At 42.6% G+C, this 21,946-nt stretch overlaps 1 protein-coding gene across 3 annotated transcripts in view; it reads right to left on the bottom strand.

Moving 5' to 3' along the window:
- The window catches only part of Gli3 (GLI family zinc finger 3), a 264,642-nt gene that overhangs the window by 181,681 nt on the left and 61,015 nt on the right, over nt 1-21,946 (bottom strand). Inside the window, exon 1 of one of the 3 annotated variants that reach the window (XM_023565210.2) lies at nt 1,330-3,407. The exons of the other annotated variants lie outside the window; for them this stretch is intronic. The gene's annotated coding sequence lies outside the window, so the exon portion shown is untranslated. Of the gene's footprint in view, nt 1-1,329; nt 3,408-21,946 lie in introns of those variants that run through there. 3 annotated transcript variants of the gene reach the window in all.

Below are 21,946 nucleotides of genomic sequence, written 5' to 3'. Positions count from 1 at the left end.
GGCTACGTGATGCTTTCCACGAGTTATCCCAACATGTGCAAATATTAAAGTTATAACAAGTAACCAAAGTTCAAATATTGGGTACAGAAAATAAGTTTTCCTCTTTAGGAAAATTAAATGCAGGCAAGAATGGTTTTTAATGCAGAAGCATTCATCAGTAGATTTTACAGTAGTTGGTGCTATAACATTTTTACCTAACATCTGCCCCCCTCCAAAAACAGAAAATTCCAGCAGACAAAGACTTCATTATGAACTTTATCTCGTGCAGAGATGCTTTTGATGCACTCACAGATAAACAGCTACCAGTCTGAAAGCGCTGTGCATATGGGGAGAGAGAAACTTTGCAAGCTATATTCCTGCCTGCTCTTATGAATTCAGCAACCACTGCAGCAAGCCAAAAAGACCAAAGCTGTCTCATCTTGTTCAGCTGAGCCGAGCTGTTCAATAAAGTTTGAGAGTCAGTGCAGACAGGATACGCCAGGCCAAATTATTGACAGAAACACAGTGTCCACCATGGCAACAAGCAGAAGTCGGCTGCAAAAATGTAAGCAAAACGGCCCACTGCATCCAAGAGCATCTGCCAATGGACTTTAACAGCCAAACACAGAGCAACTGTTCGAGCTTCTCTCTGCTTAACAGCTGCAAACCCAGAGGTCAAACTGAAACGTACAATTCACTAAAAACTTTCAGGAAAAAAATGGACTCGTAATATCATCATCACAATCCCACTTTTTTCTTTAACCTCCTTTTTAAAAAAAAAATGTATATCCTTGTTCAAGTGAACAAACTCCTGCCCCCCCAAAGGGCAGCTGCCCAAAGCATCACACTTTAGAAGCTGCCCTAGATTTTCCAAACTCATCCAAAAGCAACAGTCATGGATTCGGGCACTTGGTGCCGGCAACTCAGAAAAATCAAAAGCCGCTTCATTGCAGACAGCGCTTAGCAAGTTGAATGTAAAGGTCTGGACAAAGTAATCCTGCGGCATGAAGCAAGACTCAAACATACGCTCCTGAAGTCTGGCTTCTAAACCCCTGTGCTGTTTGTCATTTCAAAGGAGGACACATGTTCTTTTTTGCATGGGACTTCAGAAAAAAGTTTCAAACGATGCTTTCCAATGTAAATAACCAAACTCTGCCGGGCATCACTAAGTAGGGACACTCCCTGTCACTTAAATAAACAGGCTGATGAGGAGCTCAGAGCACACGTGCTCCCCTTAACATCGATGCTCAGCTGACACCCCCCTTTCCCTGCAATCCCATTTTAATACCATTATCCTCTCTTGCCCCAGACCTGGAAGCCACAGAGGGTAAGAGCGCAAATCATACTTACAACTCAGTGCCCGAGCTCTGGCTAGCTACTTTCTGCAAACTTCTCTTGGGGAGCTTTCTCTAGCTGTGCAGACCCTCTAGGAATATTCTCTTGGCCTCTCTCTGCCTCTGCCTCTGCCTCTGCCTCAGCCTCTGCCTCTGCCTCTCCCTCTCCTCCCAGGCTCCCATTAGAGGAATTAAAAGTGGTTGGAGCCATGCTAAATTTAACAAGCTCATTAGTATTCTTTGCGAGTGCTTCGGAGTGAACTCTCCCTATTCAAGCAGCTCTCTCCAGCAGAAGGGTCAGGCGGCTAATCATTAAATCAAACTAATGTCACCCTATCACAATCGGCCCTGGAGAAGGAGGGTTTATTATTTCAGTTTATGCTAAATAAACGGTTTTACAAATGGTCCCCAAGCAAGGTCAACAGCAGCTTCAATTACAAGACAAACTTCACAAGAGTTGCTATAAACCAAGTACTCCGTATTGACTTAGGGACAGGCTCAGCTCTACATATTGCCACTAGCAGGATTGTACAGGAATGCATAGTGTAAAATAAAGGAAGGGGTGAGCTTTTTTTTTTTTTCTTTGCCAGAATTTGCGACTGCACAGCGACTCATTCCCCTCTCTCCAACCAGCTAGCCTCTCAGCTCAATTCACCCCACACAAAGGCTGGAGCCCAGACCTCAATGGACCCAGTGAAACATGTTCAAAACTAGGCTCTCTATTGTGACTGAATTTCTTAACATCTTTTCAAAAAGCAGAGAATGCCTTGAGGCTAAAGGAAGAAACAGGCTAATGGTGAATTGGGAATTCTGAGCAAATTTCAGAGCCCTTCCTCCTAGCTTTTGAGGTTGAAAGCAAGCTCTTTCCTTTCAAGTTTCAAAGTCCTTTTTCCTCCCGCAGTGTCACAGAAGGATTTGAAAAGAAGGTAATTGTGCTCGTAGTCTCCCTGATCAGAGCTTACGTCCTATTTCTGGTATTTCGGAATACTTCTTGCAATAATAGTGCATATAGCTCAATCCCTCAACCGGCCTGCACTCTGCAATTGCTCATTAAATGAACAATTGCGGGGAGAAAATGCCTTTTATGTTCAAGGTCTGGATATAAGATAAGCATTCTAGGACTCTAAATTTGGTTTACTAAGGAAATTCTCCATCATTAAATTACAAAACTGAAGTCAGAATATCAGGCTTTCCCAGAAAAGTGGTACTCAGATTGCACTGAGCCAAAAAAGGAAGGGCGGGAGGGGGTTGGAGAGGAGGAAACAAAATGTGCAGGGAGGAGGAAGAAAAGGAGTGGATACTTGGCTTTCTAGGTGAATGGGATTTTAAAAAGAAAATAGTATTTCCATGCTTAAGGTCTGAGTTTGTGAAGCCTTGTAATTTTGGTATCAAATGATAAAATAAAGTCACCTTGAAAAGAACTAAAACACAGGCTTAGGTTCAGTAAATATGCACATGCCTGGTGCTGACTCTTGGCCAGCAAACGCCTCACCCTTTTTAAATAAACAGTCTTTTACCACCACCGAGAACATCATCTCATTTGATCTTCACGGTCTCCAAGAGATGGTGGCAGGAAAACCTATCACACCTCGGTTCCAAGTAACAAGTCAGTGTGCCCTGTGAGTAAATGATGCAGAGAAAATTCCAGCCCATGCAGCCCTGTGAACAAGCAGTCTGGTGCTGGCATGGCTTTTTTGTATGAATGTACCCCATCACTAACACCACAAATAAAAGGAAGTAGGGGAAAGTCCATCTTCATGTTTAGAATTTTTCAAAACTTAATACTTCTAGGAAATGTGGAGCAGGGTTCAAATCTACGGTGAGACTGGGCCAGGGTGGCACAAAGGCACCAGCATCGTCCTCTCCCTCCCAGGCATGGGGACACACCGGGACCTCACTCTGCACTGCTTTTCAGTCCAGCCCTCACCCTCAGAGGCTCAGCTGTGGCTTTTTTCACGGCATTGGAGTGTTTCTGTGCTTCAGAAGCTCCAGCCCTGTCCTCCTGTCACACACAAGGCTCAGAGCATCGGTTCCCACCTTCCTCCCAGCAACTGCCTCCCTATGTATGGAGAGCGCAGTATTTCATAATTTCCCTATTGTGCATTTACTGCATCTTATCAGCTTTTATTTCTTCAGTTATTTACATTTTCTCTGAATAAAAATCATGGTAATCTCAATCCTTGCCTCACTGCTTCAGAAGCCCCCTATGATTTTGACCAGAGGGAGAACAGAAACAGAAGAGAGAAGAGGCTGAGAATTATGCTAGGGAGCAGGAGTAAAGTAACTGTAGCCTTTCACAGCAGAATGTTCCCTCTCTTCACCTGGACTGGTGGTGCTGGAGTCCAGGAGGGGAGGGCTGCTCCGCAAATGGGTGGAGTTTGGCTTCCAAAGAGTCCCGTGCAAACAATGCCTTCCCTATGAGCACTGCCAGTCCCCTTGGGGTCAGAGGCTGCCCTTGCATGGCCACACATACATCTCCCATTGACAATGACGGATGGCAGAGGGAGGGGCCCAGATGGATCAAGAGGGAGTGCTGGCTTTGTCTGCAACCTTTATACCATGTGGCCAGCCCTATAACTTGAGAAGGCTGCCCAAGGATGGGAAGCTTGGTAGAAATGCAGGTGACAAGCCTTCCTCCAAGGTGATGAGGGCTCCCTCTTCCACTTTCCAGACCAGGATGGGTGCCCAGCATGAAAAGAGAGAAAGCAGAAAGTGCCCATCATCAGAGATATAGGACTGACTTCTTCGTTGTTTGAGCAGTTCTAGTCCTCTGTTTGCCAAGAAGTAAAACCTGGTTTAGATTGCCCGACACTTCACTGGTCCTTATTAGAATGATTTGCTCCCCACAGCAGGTACCTGCTCATCCCAAAGCTAGAATCCCACTTCACACCCAGACTGCTGAGTTTACAGAGCTAAACACAACTTCAAAAGTGGTCCTTGTGGTGGAAGGCAGCAGGCAGAGAGAGCAAGATGGGAATGCAGATAAGCTCAGATGCAAACTCTGAAGGAGCTTTACCCCCACCACAGCACAAAGCTTTGACCGCAAGCAGCTCCCACCTCTTGGGAAAGATGATGACAAGATGAGCAGATAACACACCCAGCTTGCCCAAGGCTTCCTCAGGAATGGCTTTGTTTCCATTCATTTTTCTCAGGTTCCTGAACCCCAGGTACAGAGACCTAAACTACACCCTGACCTTGGAAGGATGATCCTAAAGGCTGATGACAAGATCCCCAAGACTTACAGAGACACTGCACCCAGCACATCTCTAAACCCAAGTGCAAACCCAAGGGCACTTACTAACCAACCTTCAAGTTCTTGACAGGCAACCCAGGCCAAGCAAGCCCCCTCTATGGGGACCTGGGAAGGAAAATACAAACACAGTGCCCCAAGCACTCCCCATGAAAAGGAGATGGGAGCTCTTCCTTATTTTGCAGAAGGCTTGTTTGGATTAAGAATTCTACACTGCCACAAACTTCTATTAGCCAGCTAGCAGTTGGTAATTACTGCTTATATGGTGTGCACAAAATTTCCAAAGGGTCAAAACTTTTTCCTTCTTCTTAAGAGCACTTTTATGCCCACTGGTGGGGTGGGCAGTGTTCTCAACACTTAGGTATCAGAGAATTTGGTGTAGGCATTCTTCTGGATTGTTTTTATTTTGTTTTAGTGGGGTAAGGGAGGGGTTACATTGTTTTGTTTGAAATTATAGAGAGTGAATCTAGGGCCTTCACCCTAAGCTACATCCTCACCCTTTTTTATTTATTTTGACATAGACTTTTGCTTAGTTCCTGAATTGCCCAGGCTGGGCTGAATCTTCCCCTCCTCCTGCCTCAGCTTCCAGGCATGTGCTGCCAGGCCCACCTAGTTTAGACAGTTCTTAAGCAAAGAACTGCAGGGTCTCTCCTCACTTTGCACACAGAGACCTGAGCAGTTAAGATTCCACCATGAGATCCACAGCCAACCATTTAATAAAAACAACAAAGAGCTTGTTTGCAGGGCCAAGGAGTCCTAGTTGTTGCCTCCCGGCTGGCTGCACCATCAAATAGACAGCATCTTCTCCCTCTGGAGTTCAAGCTCAGATTCAGAGTGGCAAGGGGACTCTGAGAGCCTGGCTTTCCTTGAAGGCAGGAAGGTAGGTAGCAGCTTCTACCTGTAGCTTGTTCAAATGATGATTCCCAGGTGCGCACCTTCACTCCCACATTTCTAAACTTTCCACCATTCTTTTTTTAAATTAGAGAAATGAACACATACTTAACTGGTTTCAGCTGGTGTGTTTATGTTGCATGTTTTTGTCTTTAGATGACCACTTAATGAGAAAACCGGAGCATATGGTGTTATTATATTTTTAATAAAATTTTACAGACCATGCTGACTCCGTTGCAGAAATCAGACCCTCCTGGAGAGTACATTTAAATACCAAGATAATACCATTATTGTACCCAAATGAGTTGAAGGTCCCCACAATATCCTGAGGGACAGCAAGCAGGACTGGCCTGTGCTGATCAGCTGCTTGGAAAAAGGCCAGGTGCTGCCGGCTCAAGTTTCTACCATGGAGACCCCCACCTCTAGCTATTTATCTCCTGCGACCTGGGCTATGAAATGTGCATTTAAGAAATTCAAATGCAAAGACTGCTTTTGGGTTCTTCACCATCTTCCCTAGGCAACCAGCTCCGACTTAGCCATAAAAGTATGCAAACTTAGAAAACTCTCAGGTAGTAGAGGTAATTTCTCAGATACTACCTCGGAAGGAGGAGGAAGAGCCACCAAACCTCATCTCATGGTCACAGCCAAGGCAGGAGGTTCAATCACGGTAGCAGCTCTCCCCCACTAGGGTTAGACAGTCACAAGCTACGACAGTGACAACAGTAACCCCCACAGTGAGACTGCAAAGCAGACCTTTGTTCCAGTGTTCCAGAAACACTCAGGAGAACCTAATGTCCTGAAGCCAAAGGGAATGTAATTTATGTCAGATAAGTAGCAATAAAAACAATTAAGGAAATAAATGAGATCAAATTCATCTATCATTCTAAAACACAAATAATTTCAGGCCACTCATTCTCCTGGCAATCATTTTCAAAAGCCTGCCAACTATAATCTATTAAGCGTGTACCAATTAGTGACAGCAGCATACACCTAACAAGATGGAGAGAGGTGCCTCACCTATCCTAATCTTCAATGTACCTTACAGGAAGGCACTGCCGTCATCCTTGTCACGCAGACGAGAAGGAAGTGACTTAGCCAGGTCCCGCAGCTGGGACTGGGTGGAACTTGGAGCCCAGGCAATCAGACTAAAGCCTACTCTTAAATACTTGGCTATCAGATCTCCCTTCTCAGTGCCAAGAAATATAAAATACATTTGACTTGAATTTTGGTCACGGCCTTAAAGTGTAGGTCTGCAAATCTCACAATCAATCACCTCTGCCAGTGTGGGGTGAGAGGAGCCAGACACAAGATGGAAGCCAATAAGCATGGCGGTGTTCCAATAAAACTTTATGAACACTGAAATCTGGACATCCTGTAATTTTCACGTGTCACATTTTAAAAGGTTAAGAACCACTCCTAGCTCCTGGGCTACACAAAAGAGTGCAGCAGATACAAAGTGGCAGGTATGTGAGATAAATAGATCTAGATTACTCCGTAAGGTACGAACCACATTTATAAAACCATACTGCACGAGGCGGTCCTAAATTAGTAGATTCTAGCTGCTCCTGCCACAAAAACAAAAAATAACTAAGTGCTATGGTTTAGATCTACAATGTCCTCACAAAGTCTCCTATATTCAGAGTGGAGTTTTGGAAGGTGATTGGATCATGGTGACACTGTACTCATCAAGGGATTCATTCATTGGACTCAGTAGGTAATTGTGCTGCTGAGAGGCGGAGCCTAGTTGGATAGGTGTATTTTTGTCTCCAGCCTCGCCCCTCTTGCTGTTTCCTGGCTGCCATGAGTTGAGCAGGTTTCCTCTCCGTGTTCTTTGGCCATGCAGTTTCTGCCTTTTCTCTAACCAACCATGGACTGAATTCTCTAAGAGCTGTGATCCAGTGTCTTAGTTAATTTTTACTCATCGCTGAGACAAAATACCTGATGCACCAAGTTGGAAAAGGAAAGGTTTATTTCTTATGGTTTTTGGAGGTTTCAGTCCATACTCAGTTGGTTCCAAGGCAGGGTGGCATGGCTGGAGTTCGTGGCGGCTGCAAACAGCAAGGCAGAAACTGGCAACAGAGAGAGACACACCTTCTTCCTGCCATTACATTACATCTTGGCTCCACCCCTATGTGGGTGTAGCACTGACACCATCAATCCAAGCTCTAGACAATAAACCAATCACAAATGCATAATGCAAATGCATGAGGTCTGGGACCCACCTACATAAACCATGATAGCCAGAATATACCTGCCTTCCTGTAAATTGCGGGTCTTGGGGATATCTTGTCCCAGCAATGGGAAACAGACTACTGGAATGAGTAACTATGTGAAATGACAGATATTTGAACTACAATATTTCACTACACTAACTTTTTATCATCTGTATGGATTCCGTAATACTCTGCTCTATATTTTTACTATACAAAACAGAATTTATTTCAGTAATAACAATAACAATGAATGGGTAGCAGGCTGGATGTGGTCCAATTGGAGGCCAGCTACAATGTGACAGTCCTGCCCTCAAGGAATATACAAACATCAGGTAGAAAACTTGCAACCAGAGAACAATTAGGAACATTACAATAAACTGTAAAAGTAATAATACTGAGTCTTACAGAGGCTATAGGGAGAGAGTGACTTTCACACAGTACTAAAAGTATAAATAGTTCTGTAACTCGCCAGATATGTCAAGTGACTGGATTTCTACGATATACATTAGAAAAAAGTAGCAAAGGCAATGCTTTATGATCAAGGATTCTCCTCACAATGTCATTTATAATAAGGAAAACAAGTCAAAATAAGTGTCCAGTAGCTTGTAGTATAGAGAAATATTACTGTGCTAAGTACCCGTAGTGTTTTTGTGGATCTTAATGAACATAGGAAAGTAAAAGAAACACCCATTATATATGCCAGGTACTGTTCAAGTACCTTGGGAGACAATCCAATGAGGTTAGTATGATTATAATCCTAATTACATGGGCACAAAACCTGAGCCACAACTGCCCACGAAATCACAAGTAGAAAATAGCACAGCTAAGATTAGATTTAACCTTCCCCTCAACCACCATGAAGCTGCTAAGCCTCTAGACATTTTTAAGTACTCAAGTTTTTGGAGAAAGAATGAAAAAGATAGAAAGAAAACACAGAATTCAAAGTTTCTGAACCAAATTCTTACGTTAAAAACAAAACCAAAAAATTAAGGAAATGCTCCAAAATAACATGAAAATATTTCTGTGGATTACTCCTTTCATTATGTTTTTGTACTTCCGAATCTTTTCAGCATACAGAAAAGGTTAATTTCTTTGATTTCTCATTCTAAGTGTGACCTTTATTATAATTCTCTAAAGGAGTCCAAACTAAGTGCACACAAATTGAAAATCTCTCTCGTAACAGGGCTGACTTAAGAAACAGTAATCTAGTTTCACACATATTACTAATATCTGACATTGGTATAAGGCTGTATGGAGAATTCACTATAGTAGCTTATTTAAAATTATCACATGGGCATGGGGTGCACAACTGTAATCCCAGCACCCTGGGGCCCTGAAGTCAGAGGACTGCAAGTTCAAATCCAGCCAGGGCATTCTGTGACTCAGCAAGGCTCTGTCTCAAAATAAAACTTTTTCCCAAAGAGCTGGAGATACAGTTCATGAAAAGGCCTTGAGTTAATCTTCAGCAACACACATATACAAACACATGAAAAAATATCAATTCATTTATTCTATATCTTTACACAAATACCTTTCCAGCCAGTATCATAAATGCTCTAACATCTCTCCTGGCAAATGGGTGAACTCAGCCTTCACCATGGCACTGCTGAAAGCTACAGAAGGGAAAGATACATTGGAAACCCTGATTTGCTCACATTTATTAAGCATTTACTTAATGCCAGATGCTCTACGTGCTCCTCTATGAATGAATCCTCCTCAGTCCTCACAGGTCTGTCAGGTATGCAGTTATCAGCCCTGACTTATTCAGGGAAAACTTCTAAGCTTAATAAGGGTTAAATAAAATGTTTAAAATCATTTGCTATGATGTCAGTGTGTCTCCCAAAAGTCTGCATGGTGGAAACTTGGTTGCCAGCACAGTAATGTACCTCCAGTACGCAACTGGACCAGGAGGCTTCTGAACCCATGAATGGATGACCCATTTCTTGGAGTGATGGGTGAATGGCTTACTCTGCAAGTTTGCTCTCCTTCATACGATGCCCTCCAGCAGGTTACAGCACAGCAAGAAAGTCCTCAGCAGACGCTGAGCTGATGTCAGTGCCCTGCTCTTGGCATTTGTGAACTAAATAAACCTTTATTTTTTTTAAAAAAAAATGCATAACTGAGTCTTAGGAAATCTGTTACAGAAACAGAAAAATCTGTTAAGACCTCATCCTCCAGGTGAGTCATCAGCTAGGTGTGACTTTCTCATGAATGCCAACTTACAGCTTATCCCTGAGGCCCCTGCAAAGGATTTTCTGCAAAGAAAATCCAAAACCCGTAGAAGACTGACGTGCTTGCCTCTTCTCTATAAGTATCCACAAAGGATATTCTCATTACTCCAGCTCTTGTATCTCTTCCTACAAAGGCAATCAGGAAAGGAGACTTCAGACTTTAACTACAATAAACCGAATTGTGAACTTCAACCCAGAGTTGTGAAAAGCAGTTCAGAAATTTCTTTGTATTTTTTATTCTACCACTACTGTTGTTGTTGCCAAGTTGGAGTCTTGGGCAGGTATAGCATCTTGCAGTACAAATGACACCTCTCATGAATTATTTCTTGTTACTTTATTTCTCTCCATCCCTTTCCTGCCATAACCTGTTATCTTCTGATAGTGTTTCCAGGTTCTAAAGAGCCATTTCACAAAGGAATATTTAACAGTGTCTTCTGAGGGACTGTTGCAGGCTCAGATGCAAAAAGCGGTCTGAGCATTTGGTTTGTGTTTAGCTCCACAATAGCTCCCACAGTGAAAGACACACGTAGTTATTGAAAGGGGCCTATGTCCAATAGTTTGAGTGGTATATCGTTTATAGAGAAAGGGGGAAAAAAAGACTCACACTTGGAAGCAGTTTTGCTGGGATCATTTACCAACAAATGAAAGAGACTTCAAGCTGCCCAAGAGTATAATCCCCTCCCCACAAGCAGGAAAGGAATGTGGAATGAATCAGGAAAGGCAGAATCATACTACAGAGACCCTCACCCTCTCCAACAAAAAGTGATTATCAAATTATGGAAAATTTAATAAAGTTTTCTCGTGTTTGAAAATCAAGAACAAAACCAGACGACTTCTTAAAATGCACTATTAGGAATTGTAACTTTTCCTAAAAGTGCCAGATATAGTTCCATCCTTGCAGTATTAAAACTAACAAGCGTCTTTTCAATATCTTTTAATGATGGCATAGGCCATAAAACCACAGCAGTGCTTCACTGAGCCAAAGGAGTTGGAGCAAAAAAAGGACCAAAATAAATAAATAATAAACTTACATGGGCCACTTACCAAAAATAAAATCATTTCATTCACCCTTTTACGGGAGGCGCATGCAGTATTTTGAAAGCAAAAATTCTCATAACATAAACCTCCGCTTAAAAATCACTGCCAAGAGCTGAAACCGTGGCAGGATGTTATTTTTTTTTTCCAATTTTACCTTTAAATGTTTAGGTATTAATGACCTCAATGGCCATGGAGTATAATAAGGCAGGATGGTATCGTAAAAGAAGTTAGAAAATCTAGCTTAGAGATTTGCCCCTAACACTTAATTGGTGTGTAACCCAGGAAAACTTGCAAAATATCCCGTTGTCGGGTGCCTTCTCCATACAAGGTAGATGATAAAACCTGCCCTTCTTACATCACAAGGCTTTCTGAGGGTTAAATGTAATAGTAGATGAAAGGAACCTTTATAAACTGTGGCATTTTATGAATGCTAGATAGGGTCTAATGCAAAACAAGGTAGAAATATGGAAATGTCCTAGTTAGCGAGCTGGAATTCTCAGTCCTGATTCTGGTCCTGAAAAGGTTCAACCTTAGGCAGTCACAGAATTCATGTAGGCTGGTGCTTCCCCTTACATAAACGCTACATCTGTCCAACTTAGCCTAGGTGCTCCTCTAAGGACACACACCATTTACACCTTCACCAAGAAGCAAGGAGGAAAGAACTCTGCTTCATGAACATGGGAAAGATCACACTTAAAAATCTATATTACAGTGGTACCACGGTTCATGAAATTCAAAGGTTAAGTTCAATGTTGACCTTTTGAATTGGTTCTCATTGAATCCAGTTTGCAACCAGAATCGTGGAAAGAGTTAAATCCATGAACTGAGGTACCACCGGAGTCATCTCTATCACCACCTCTCTGATGAATCCTGAGTCGAGCTCAAAATCAAAATTCACCACAGAAGCACACCTAGTCCTTCAAATTTCTCTTGAAGGTATCAATATCTTCTCTTCTTGATTTCCTACAGTGACTTGAGACATTTGAATTTTCCCAAACAATGCATTCTATGTTTTCTCATCAGCAGTATTTATTTGAAATGATTGAGCAAATTCTCTTAGAACAGTTATTAACCTGCTGCGATTTTGTATGACCTAAGAGCTAAGCCTGGATTTAACATTTTTGAGTGGCTGAAAAACAATCAAACATATTTTATGAAACACAACATTATATTAAATTCAAATTTCAGTGTCCATGTTATAGTTTTATTGGAATATAGTCAGGCTCGTTCATTTGCACAATGACAGCTACTCTTGAGCTGCAGCAGCAAGGGTAAGTAGTGTCAGAGCCCCAGTGTGCTGTACAAATAGAAAAATACTTACCAGCTGACTGTATTAGTTAACTTTCCGTCACTATAATAAAATACCTGAGACAATAAACTACAAAAGGAAAAGTCACAGTTCAGCTCACTGTCTTTGAGGTTCCAGTCTATGACTAGTTGGACAACTGCTTTGTGATCATCAGGGCTGGACCATAGAGCCAGACAAAACTATAGTAAAACCTTGAACTGGAGGTATTTTGTTCTGTGAGAGTTCCGCAAGACGAGCCAAAGCTTCTAGTAAATTTTAACTTGATAAATGAGTGATGTCTTACCATACAAAGAGTACAGGACAGTGAATGTTATATGACTGAACTGAGTTAATGGTTCTTTCCTCTCCCTCCCCTCCCACTTTCTCTATAGGATTGTGGATGATTGGCTCTCAACACCAAGACCTTATGGAGGAGTTTTCATCTGCAGAAGAAGAAGAGGAGAAAGTGGAGAAATCCCTCACTTCAAATGAGATTAGAGAAATACAACGTGGAAAACAGTGCACAATATTGTAGAAAACCACCACCAAAATAAGGCCATAGCGATGTGAGCAATGTATCTGTTTAGTGACAAATGCAATGTCACATTTCCATGAAATCCTCAAAAGGAGACAAAAGAAAGTGTCAGTGAGTAATTTCCTTATTAAAGCTGCATAAAAAGAAAAAGATTGCATTGAACCAATAGACAGCAATGATTCTATCCGTGATACTGAAAGTCATCCTACACAATATCCTCCTCTTTCTTGTCTTCTTGACACCAGCTAGGAAATTTTCAAAGGTAAATACAGGTTAATTTGTTTGTTTTTCTTTAGAGTTTGCATTATATTACAGTACTGTAATCATTTTATACGAATATTTTTGGATTGTGGAAAGAAACATCTGTGTTTCCATTTTTCTTAAAGGGAAATTCATGTTGATATACAAGTGCTCTAGATTACAAGTCTGTTTCCAGGATGAATTATGCCCACAAACCAAGGTTTTACTGTACCTTGCACATGGCCAGGAGGCAAAGGAGAGAAAAAGAGGAAAGCAGTGGAGTCTCTTGGTCCCTCTGCCTCCAATGACCTAAAGGCCTCCCAATAGGCTCCACCTCTTAAAGGGTTCACCACCTCCCAATACCACCACTTTGAGGAACAAAGCTTTTAACACTTGATCCTTTCAGAGACAGTACTACAAAACTGGAGTTTTGCATTAAAGTATGTTGTTCCCTGATATGCCTAGCTCTGGTTATGCTAACAACATCCATTTCATAGTTTAAACATATCTTTAAAATATAAACAAAAATAAAGCAACTGCCATTTCCAAAATACTTCATATTAATGTTTCTAAACTTGGTAACTTAGTAACTGCAAAATGTGTAAAAATAGCCCTTTCTAGAAGAAGGGAAAGGCTTAGAGAAATTCACTCCTCCAGAGTCACAAAGCTGGTAAATCAGGGATCAAATCAGTTTCCTGTGATTCTAAAGCTGACAGCTGTATGATGTGGCCGGGCATACACTTCTGTAAAAAAAGAACATGGAGACATAGCCAAGAATACAGTTTCAAGACTTCCTGTTCCCACCCAACTGGAGATCTCCTGATCAGTAAAGGCAGTAAGGTCAGAAGGAAAGGTTCTGTATTTTGTGTGAACAAGTGAGTCCACAGACTTTCAGGTAGCCTGAATCAACACAGACAGTGGAAAATGGCCCAATTCAACCCTTCTCTATGCTCAGCTCATACAGACATATCTATGTCAAGGACTCAGGAAGTCCCAGATAAAACCTGATCTTCTACAGAAAAGAAAACCAGAATGGCTGCTCCCAAAGCCACTCGTGATTGATTTATCCAGACATGGAACCACCAGAAAAGATACCTACATATAGGGTGAGCAGAATACAGACAGGGAGAAGGCTAGAGAAGAAAAGGCAATCTTCTCCCTCAGGTATTGAGTATGGAGGTATAGACCAAGACAACTTTTATCCAATCTGGAAAAGTTTCAAATTCAAATTTTCAGTGAAGCTGGCCAATCTCAACCTCACCCCACACCCCAGGGACACATTCAAGAGGATAACACAGAATCAGTAATCACGCCAATACTCCATAACATTGCATCTTTGGTTTAAGTTAAAAACATCTGGGTTTGGGGTTTTCTTTTTGTTTTTTTTTTTTTACTTTTCTTTATTCTTTAATTCACATCTTGTTGACACAAACGGGAATTTACATTTCTTGGCAGAAAAGCTTTAGGTTTAGAGGAATCATAATAGATTTTACATCACATTCCTTGCTGCCAAGTGATTGAAATAAGAATTCTTCCATCCTAATCTCATTGTCTGGTCCAGTTCTACTAATATCCTCAAGCTGAGCTGGCAGAGAGAGTAACTAAAACATATAATCCATGCGATTTTATTGTGCCTAACAATTTTATTAATTCTACTGGGCCCTTTGGTCTACTCTGTGATATGCAGACATGCCTCTCCCAGACCAAGGAAAATCCTGCTACAGTCCAGGTAGCAATGCAACAGTCTTTCCTCTAACATCCAAGTGCCCCTCAGCTCATCCTGCAGAGTATCACCAATTACAACTCTGGTCCCTCTTGGTCAGAGATGCTACCTCTCAGGAGCTCTGAAGCAGCCCAACTTCACAAAGCACCTCCTGCCTCAGGAAAATTCATCTTTGTTCACTCCTGGGATTTATTGGCTCTGGAGTCCTAGGGAGCAGGGTCCAGGAGAGGGAACAGGAAATATGCTCTCACAGCTTCAACTAACCTTTTAATCAGCGCCACAAACCAGTGTTTGTTTTCCTGTTAAGTTGCAGCCATCCTCACACATTATGGATTTGCCATCCACATACTAATCCTTTGCCATCCTGACCTCTTTCTGTCATATTCAAGACACCGTCTTCTTTGTCCAGGGCCTCATCAATTACTCAGAATGGAAACAAGACATGTTTGTCTATGCACCTGTCTTTCCTTTCGTGGCACCCTTCCTCTGCACATACCAGAATGCGCTTCATTTGCACCTGTCATGCTCCTCCAAATGCTGTCGAAGAACGCTGTCCCCGTCTCCACTGTCTCTGCTCTGTGGCCACCTCTCTCATTTGCCTTTTCTCTAACAGCTGAATTGTCTCTGTGTACTCTAGCTATTGCTGGACCCACCTCCTCCTCCATCCAGTAAGCGTCTCTCTTCTTCACACATCAGAACCCTTGGGCAAACAGGAAGCCTCATAATCCCTGTGAAGCTCCTTCTGTTCCATGAAGTTTCCCATCAAGTACCCAAGGATTGTTCTCCCACCAATCTGACGGCTTCCCACAAGATGAAGCATTGGTCTATTTCCCACTCTGTTGAAGGGTTCTTTAGCTTACCAGTCTTTTTCTATTATTTAAATTTGAAGGACTTTAAAATACTCATTTCCAGGTTTTTGTAATTTTCTTTTTTACTTCTTTCAAGGGCTTACCTAGATAGACATGAAATTTATTGTTGTAAAAAAAATAAAATAAAACAAAATCAAAGTGTGTGTCAAAATACAAGATCTCATTTCATGGGCATAAGCCAGAAAATAATCACTAAAAATCCCTTCCCTGTACAAGTACCCTTACCTTACACAAATTAGTTTCAAAAGCCAGTGTTTAAATACACATTATTGGATATTCCTGTGTTTTAATCCATTTAATAAATCAAAAGAGAAGTTTTGCTTTCATGTAATGAAATCTTTCATTCAAGGAACTTGCTTTTGGTTGCAAGAGAAAGCAATATTGAAATTATAATGAAGGAGAGAGGCTTTTAAATCGTTATTCAACACATGTCTTCCTGCCAAGTTGTACAAGAACACTGGAAACTTGTGACTTTTGATTATTCACCCAATAGAAGCCATGGAAAACACCAGAAGTTTTAGTGAAATACTTGCTTGGCTGCTGAGCACTGCCTGGCCAGGTTCCTATCTAAAGGTACCAAGGTTTCCACAGGGGTTGGGAAGGTTTTTATTTAATCGCTTCTTAAAATATCTTTTCCAGACATGCACACTCCTGAAAGCCAAAATTGGGCCCATTTTCCAATGGGCACTTGAAAAACAGAGAGAACAGAAGTAAAGGATTAGCTCGATTTTACTGATCTGGTGATGAGGCACACAGTTTACCATGGTACTGGTCAGCACAGTGCCTGTGTCCTGCCCTGGCCTCACTAAAGCCAGGTTGCAAGAGATCCAGATCTTGTGCTCTGGGCCCTGCTAGGACAGAAAGGAACACCTACAAAGATCCTCCAACAGAACAAGCTGATTCTGTCAACTGAGCATATTAATGTTCCGAAAAAGTCAGTCGAAATGTGGGTCCAAGTCTTGCAAAGATTCAAACTGAGGTGGGAAGACGGGGCATGGCTAAAGCTGTCTGGGAGAAGAGGGGTGAGGAAATCCCCGGACACATGCACAGAGTGAACTCCTCGCAAGAACCCCAGCGGGTTTTTCACAGGATGACCTGGAAGGGAGGCTCCCGGGACATAAAGCAACCCTTGAATGAAATGAGCTCATTTCATTCAATTTGTTTGGGACAGAAACAACTCAGAAAATCACCCCTAGAAGACTTCAGTACCCCAAAGCCAGGTAACATATCCACAGAGAAACCCCAAAACACTGTGACGCAGCTGCATCCAGAGTCTAGCACCTCACCTGTATAAGACTTGAAGTGCAAGAACTCAAAAGCAAACTTTCCATACTAAAAATAAAATAATGTTAGAGGGATGGTGTTGTTATGCTATCTCCCTTAAATGGCTTTTTGAAGCATGCATCACATCTCTGGTCACAAACCTTCCTGAAGGCCCAGCGCCTACAAGACCAACCCCTCGTTGCTTTTCCTGGATCGAGGCTCTGGAGGAGAGGAAGGAGCCATGCCAATCCTCCCTCAGAGTCTGCTCAGATCTCCACCCAAGGCTCCCACAGAGTTTGGTGCTAGACTGTCCCACGCATGTCTCCACCAGTACACACAGCTTCTTGGGGACAGGCTGGCCCTCATTCACTGGGGTGTCTCTTGGCACAGGACAGACACTTATTGGTGACAAGAAATCATTATAGACATGGAGAGAGTGGGACTTCCAGACTCTGTGGGACACTGAGGGACAGGGTGGCCACTGATGTCATTTTCCAGGGGTAGCAGCAACTGGAAACAACCACCTTTCTAGTTGTCAGCATCAGTCCCCAAAGGACAGGACAGTGGGCATCCACATGGGCTCTGGCAGTGAAATCCCAATAAAGAAGATACCAGAAGTCAAAGAGCAGAGCTCCAAACAGAGAACAGATAACAAACAGGGCTGCCCTGTATTGCTATTCGTTAACTGAAGGTTAGCATGCTTTAATGACAGATAACATGTTAGAGGACATCAAAGCAGTAAGAAGGAAAATAAACAGATAAAGGGCAGGGAAAACAGACAAGAACTACTATACTACAGACTTCCTCTCCCTTCGCATCAATTTTTCATCTCTTCAATGCCTTGGGAGTTGCTGTGGCGATTAATATTTAGTCCATGTATATGAGATAAGTACAAAGTGATTCTTAGTTTGCAGAGATGCCCATCAAACTGGAGATGCACCAGCAAACACTTGGCCCCTTTTGGAGTTGTGACGCTGTCAGTTTAGATGCACTGGGGGAGCACTGAGAGCTTTTAAGTGGATGTCCAAACACTGAAGGAGTAAAGAACAGGAGTTTAAGAATTTAGCTTTTTCGCTGCATATGCAGGGAGAGAAAAAAACGGGGCAGGGGATGAAGGTAACCCCGGCAATTCCTCTGGAAGGTAGAGCATTTTAATGGCTCATGATTCTTTCTTTTTTTTTTTTTTTTTTTTAACTATCAGCCTTTCATCTCGACTCTGGTAAGGAGTGTGTTCGCCGCCACAGGCTGGTAAGTGACTATGGCAGAACTTCAAACCCACGTCAGCCGAAGCATCGAGAGAGAGAAAAAAATCAGACATAAAGCTGGTAAGGGGCAGCTATAAATTCTTTTAGTGCCTCTTGTTGAATTCTACCAAAAGATCACACAGCAGCAGGACCCAGACCCGGCACAGCTACGTAGTCTCAGCTCAGGCACACACATGGCCAAAATCCAATGGTTTTTTTTTGTTTTTTTTTCTTTCCTTTTTTACCCTGAAGAGGTGGTTTTCATTAAACTAGTAAACCCAAGCAGGCTGCCTGCAAGATCACTAAGTTAACCAACTCCTTCTTTCTAGGACAACTTGGGCCTTCCATTTTACAGGGTGACTCAAGAGGAAAATGACAGAATAAAAGAGGCAATTCTTCATTTAGAAATGAGAGTCCAGCCTGAAGGCAAAAGTCGTTATCTGCAATTTAAATCATAACCCAGCAGCTTGTTAGAAGAACTTCATTACTCGCATCCATAACAAAAGCAATGCCAAGAAAGGAAAACACCATAGTATCGTGCATTGTAAACTGCGTTGTTCTTCATCTTGTTCCAAAACGAGAGGATTAAAAACAAAGTGTAGTCCATGGACACTGGTTAAAAATGTCAGCTGAACTCCCCAACATTAAATCCCAAAAGACAGGCACTAGGATATTCATAGCGGCACTCTTCGCAACCCAAAACTTGAGACTACCAATGCTCATCAGCAGTAGGTTGTACTGGAAAACTCCAGTACAGTTACACAACGGAATATTATATAGCAAGAAAAATGAGCACCTACAACTACATACGATGCAGATTAATCCTGTAAGCATAAAGCCAGACATAAGACAGAAATTAGACACAAAGAACAAGAACAGCCACAAGAGACCAGTGCTGTTAAAAGCCAAAAATCCAGGGGGGCTGGAAGATGCTAATGAAAGCTGGTTTTAGTGTCACAAATACACTTCACGGTTACTCTACAGTTTATGATATGTGCACTTCCCTACAGGCACATTTGCTTCAGTAAGAAGCGGGTGTGAGGGTCAAGGTGGGGTGTCACACACCCACAACCCCAGAACTCTGGGAGGTTGAGGCAGGAGATCCTAAAGGAAAGCTCAGGCTGGACGACCTGGCTTAATAAGACATTATCTCACAATTAAAAAAAATAAAAAATGGGCTGAGAATGTAGCTCAGAGTAAAAAGCCCTGGGTTCAGTCTCCAGCACAGCTATAAATAAACAAATAAATAAGGAGTAGGCATGTGTCAAGTCTAAAAAACTCCAGACAGTTCCTGAACACCTGCTTCGGATTTGTCTCCTGTCCTGGAATGTCATTGGTTTCCTTGACTGTAAAGTTTACAGTGTGTGTTTTAGATATCCCAATACGACGATCTTCAAACATTTGGGGCATACAATAAAATGCTACTGCATTTTGGGCGGAAGGCAGGGTGCAGACACACTAAGACTCCGGAGAAGAAATTTAAATGTGCAATAAGAAAGTGAAACCTGGTTTCACTCGGTTACATCACAAAATGAGAATACAACTGAACGCTATGCTGTTGGCCTTGTTATCACAAGAGCAAGTGTCAGGATTGGGAAATGGTGCCTGGCTGCTATAGCCAGGGGAAAACTGGCACACAGCACCCACTCCCTGGGAACACTAGGTGGGTGACACATGTGTGACAAGTCTTATGAGTGGACCCCTAACCACAACCTGTAGCTTCCCCAAAGAACTCATTTGGTTCCACACAGAGGCCTCACTATAAGGCTGTCGCTAAAATGTTATTTATAACAAGGAGGACAAATTCCTCAATAACCAACCATACGCAACTAAGCACACCCACAAACCCGGAAAGGAAGGCAAAAGCTAAGAGAGAAAGGAGGGGACAGGAAGCGGACACCAAAGTGTCAGCAGCAGCGTTCACCTCTTATATTCTGGCTGCATTTTCTAATATTATCCTCAAATTAAAAAATCCAAGAGCGCTCACATTACAAAATAAATGTGCTTTTGGCAGAGCTCTTTCAAGGTTATCGACTGCAGTTCTTCTAGAAAACTTGTGGACTTTTTAAGAAAGCTCTGGGTCGTTACGAAACACAATTTAGAGGTAAGTGGAATATGCCAGCAATCTCGCCACAGCTGCCACAGTCAAGTTTGTGCTTGAGCATTTATTTTTTTCCTTAATCTCCTGCAATGTGGGAAGAGGACTTAGACACTGAGTGAGCTCATGCCCAGTTTAATTCCAAGTCCCCAGACACAATATTACCTGGGAGGACTCCCCTGTGGCTTCTCCCCAGAGCCCACAGTTACTTAATAATCGCTCTATGTGCAATTACAGGACTGTGTAACGATTGTGCGATGCCTTCTCTTGCACATGCATGCCACCTCCCAGCTCTTCGGACTCCACGAAGCCCTGGGAACTGTATTATCAGTCTGCCCTGCCCTGCGTCTCGCCTGAGCCTCTCACAAGTGTGAGATTCAAAAGACACCTTGATTGCAAAATTTTCAAGATTGCTCACAAGTCGGGATTTCTGTGGCTTTTTCTATCATCTAAGTAATCATGTCACAGGATTTACCAAATGCACATTCTGCTCTCTGTAAGAGGAAGAACCTTTGTCTTAAGTGAAACCTTCACAGTCTTAAATCGAGGAAGAGACTTGAGTAGGAGGAACAGATTAAAATGCCAACTCAAAACCCCTGTCATCATGTGTAAGCAAAGTGTGTAGAAGAAAGACTAGAAGGAAAAATACTATTTTATACTTTATACTTAATACTATATTAACTATTTCTACCAGGCACAAAAGCACAGTCCTGTAATACCTGCACTCTGGGAGGCTGAGGCAGGAAGATCACATGTTCAGACCAACTTAGTGAGAAAAACAAGTTTACAAAGGAAAGAGAAAGGACTGGCAATGTAGCTCTGTGTAAAGGGCCTGGGCTCAGTCCCCAGGGCCACAACATAGTTTTTAAAGGGTAATTTTTATTTTCTTTTGCAATGTTTTTCAATATTTTTCACATTTTCTGCATTGACCGAGGGTGGCCTGTGTTATTCGAAAACCAGAACCAAATGCCACAGGACACAGAAAGCATGATGGGGAAAGACACACAAGTTGTGGGACCCAGGGCGTCTCTCAGCTTGCTCCAGTTCAGACAGCCTCTTTCCGAAGATGCATCAAAGCTGAGGCACCTGATGCTCTAAAAACCCACTCCATCGCTGCAGAAAACCATTTGCCATTTAGCATCCATCAGGGAGGCTGACGATGCAGTGGAGAGTAGAGAAAACTCCAAGCCTGAGACATGACCTGCTTTTACCTGTTTGCCTTAATGCTTCTCAGTGGCGCTTTTGGAAAGGGGGGAAGAGGGAGTCCTTTTCACCGGGAAAAACTGAACACTGTTCCCACAGAGCCTTAGGAATAAAACAGTGTCCACTGCTCCAAATGCAGGGAGGGACTCCTGTAGGATTCACCTACACACACAAACTCAAACACATGCTCTTTGCCCAAGACCCCCGCTATGGACAGGATGGAGCCAGAGTCCCTGCCTGCCTGGCCGCCACAGCCTACAGTGGAGGAGACTGAGGACAGCTGCAGATGGTGTCCACCAAGGGCCTCTACGGTGGAGGGCATAGGCCACTGGCTTTGCTACCAAGAGCGGAACTGGATGGTCACGTTAGAAAGTGAAAACACCTGAATTCCAGCACTCTGGGAGACCCACGCAGGAGCATCAAAACTTCCAGCCCAGCCGGGGTAACTTAGCAGCTTAGCAAGATCCTGTCTCAAAATAAAAATAATAAAATTAAATAGGGCTTGGGATGTAGCTCAGTGAGAAAGTTTTGAAATCTCGTCTAACAA

This window comes from Cavia porcellus, unplaced genomic scaffold (genome assembly GCF_034190915.1).
Source record: "Cavia porcellus strain 051 isolate PalLab524CR breed Dunkin Hartley unplaced genomic scaffold, mCavPor4.1 scaffold_23, whole genome shotgun sequence".
NCBI lineage: Eukaryota > Metazoa > Chordata > Mammalia > Rodentia > Caviidae > Cavia > Cavia porcellus.
This window is presented reverse-complemented; position numbering and strand designations above follow the sequence as displayed.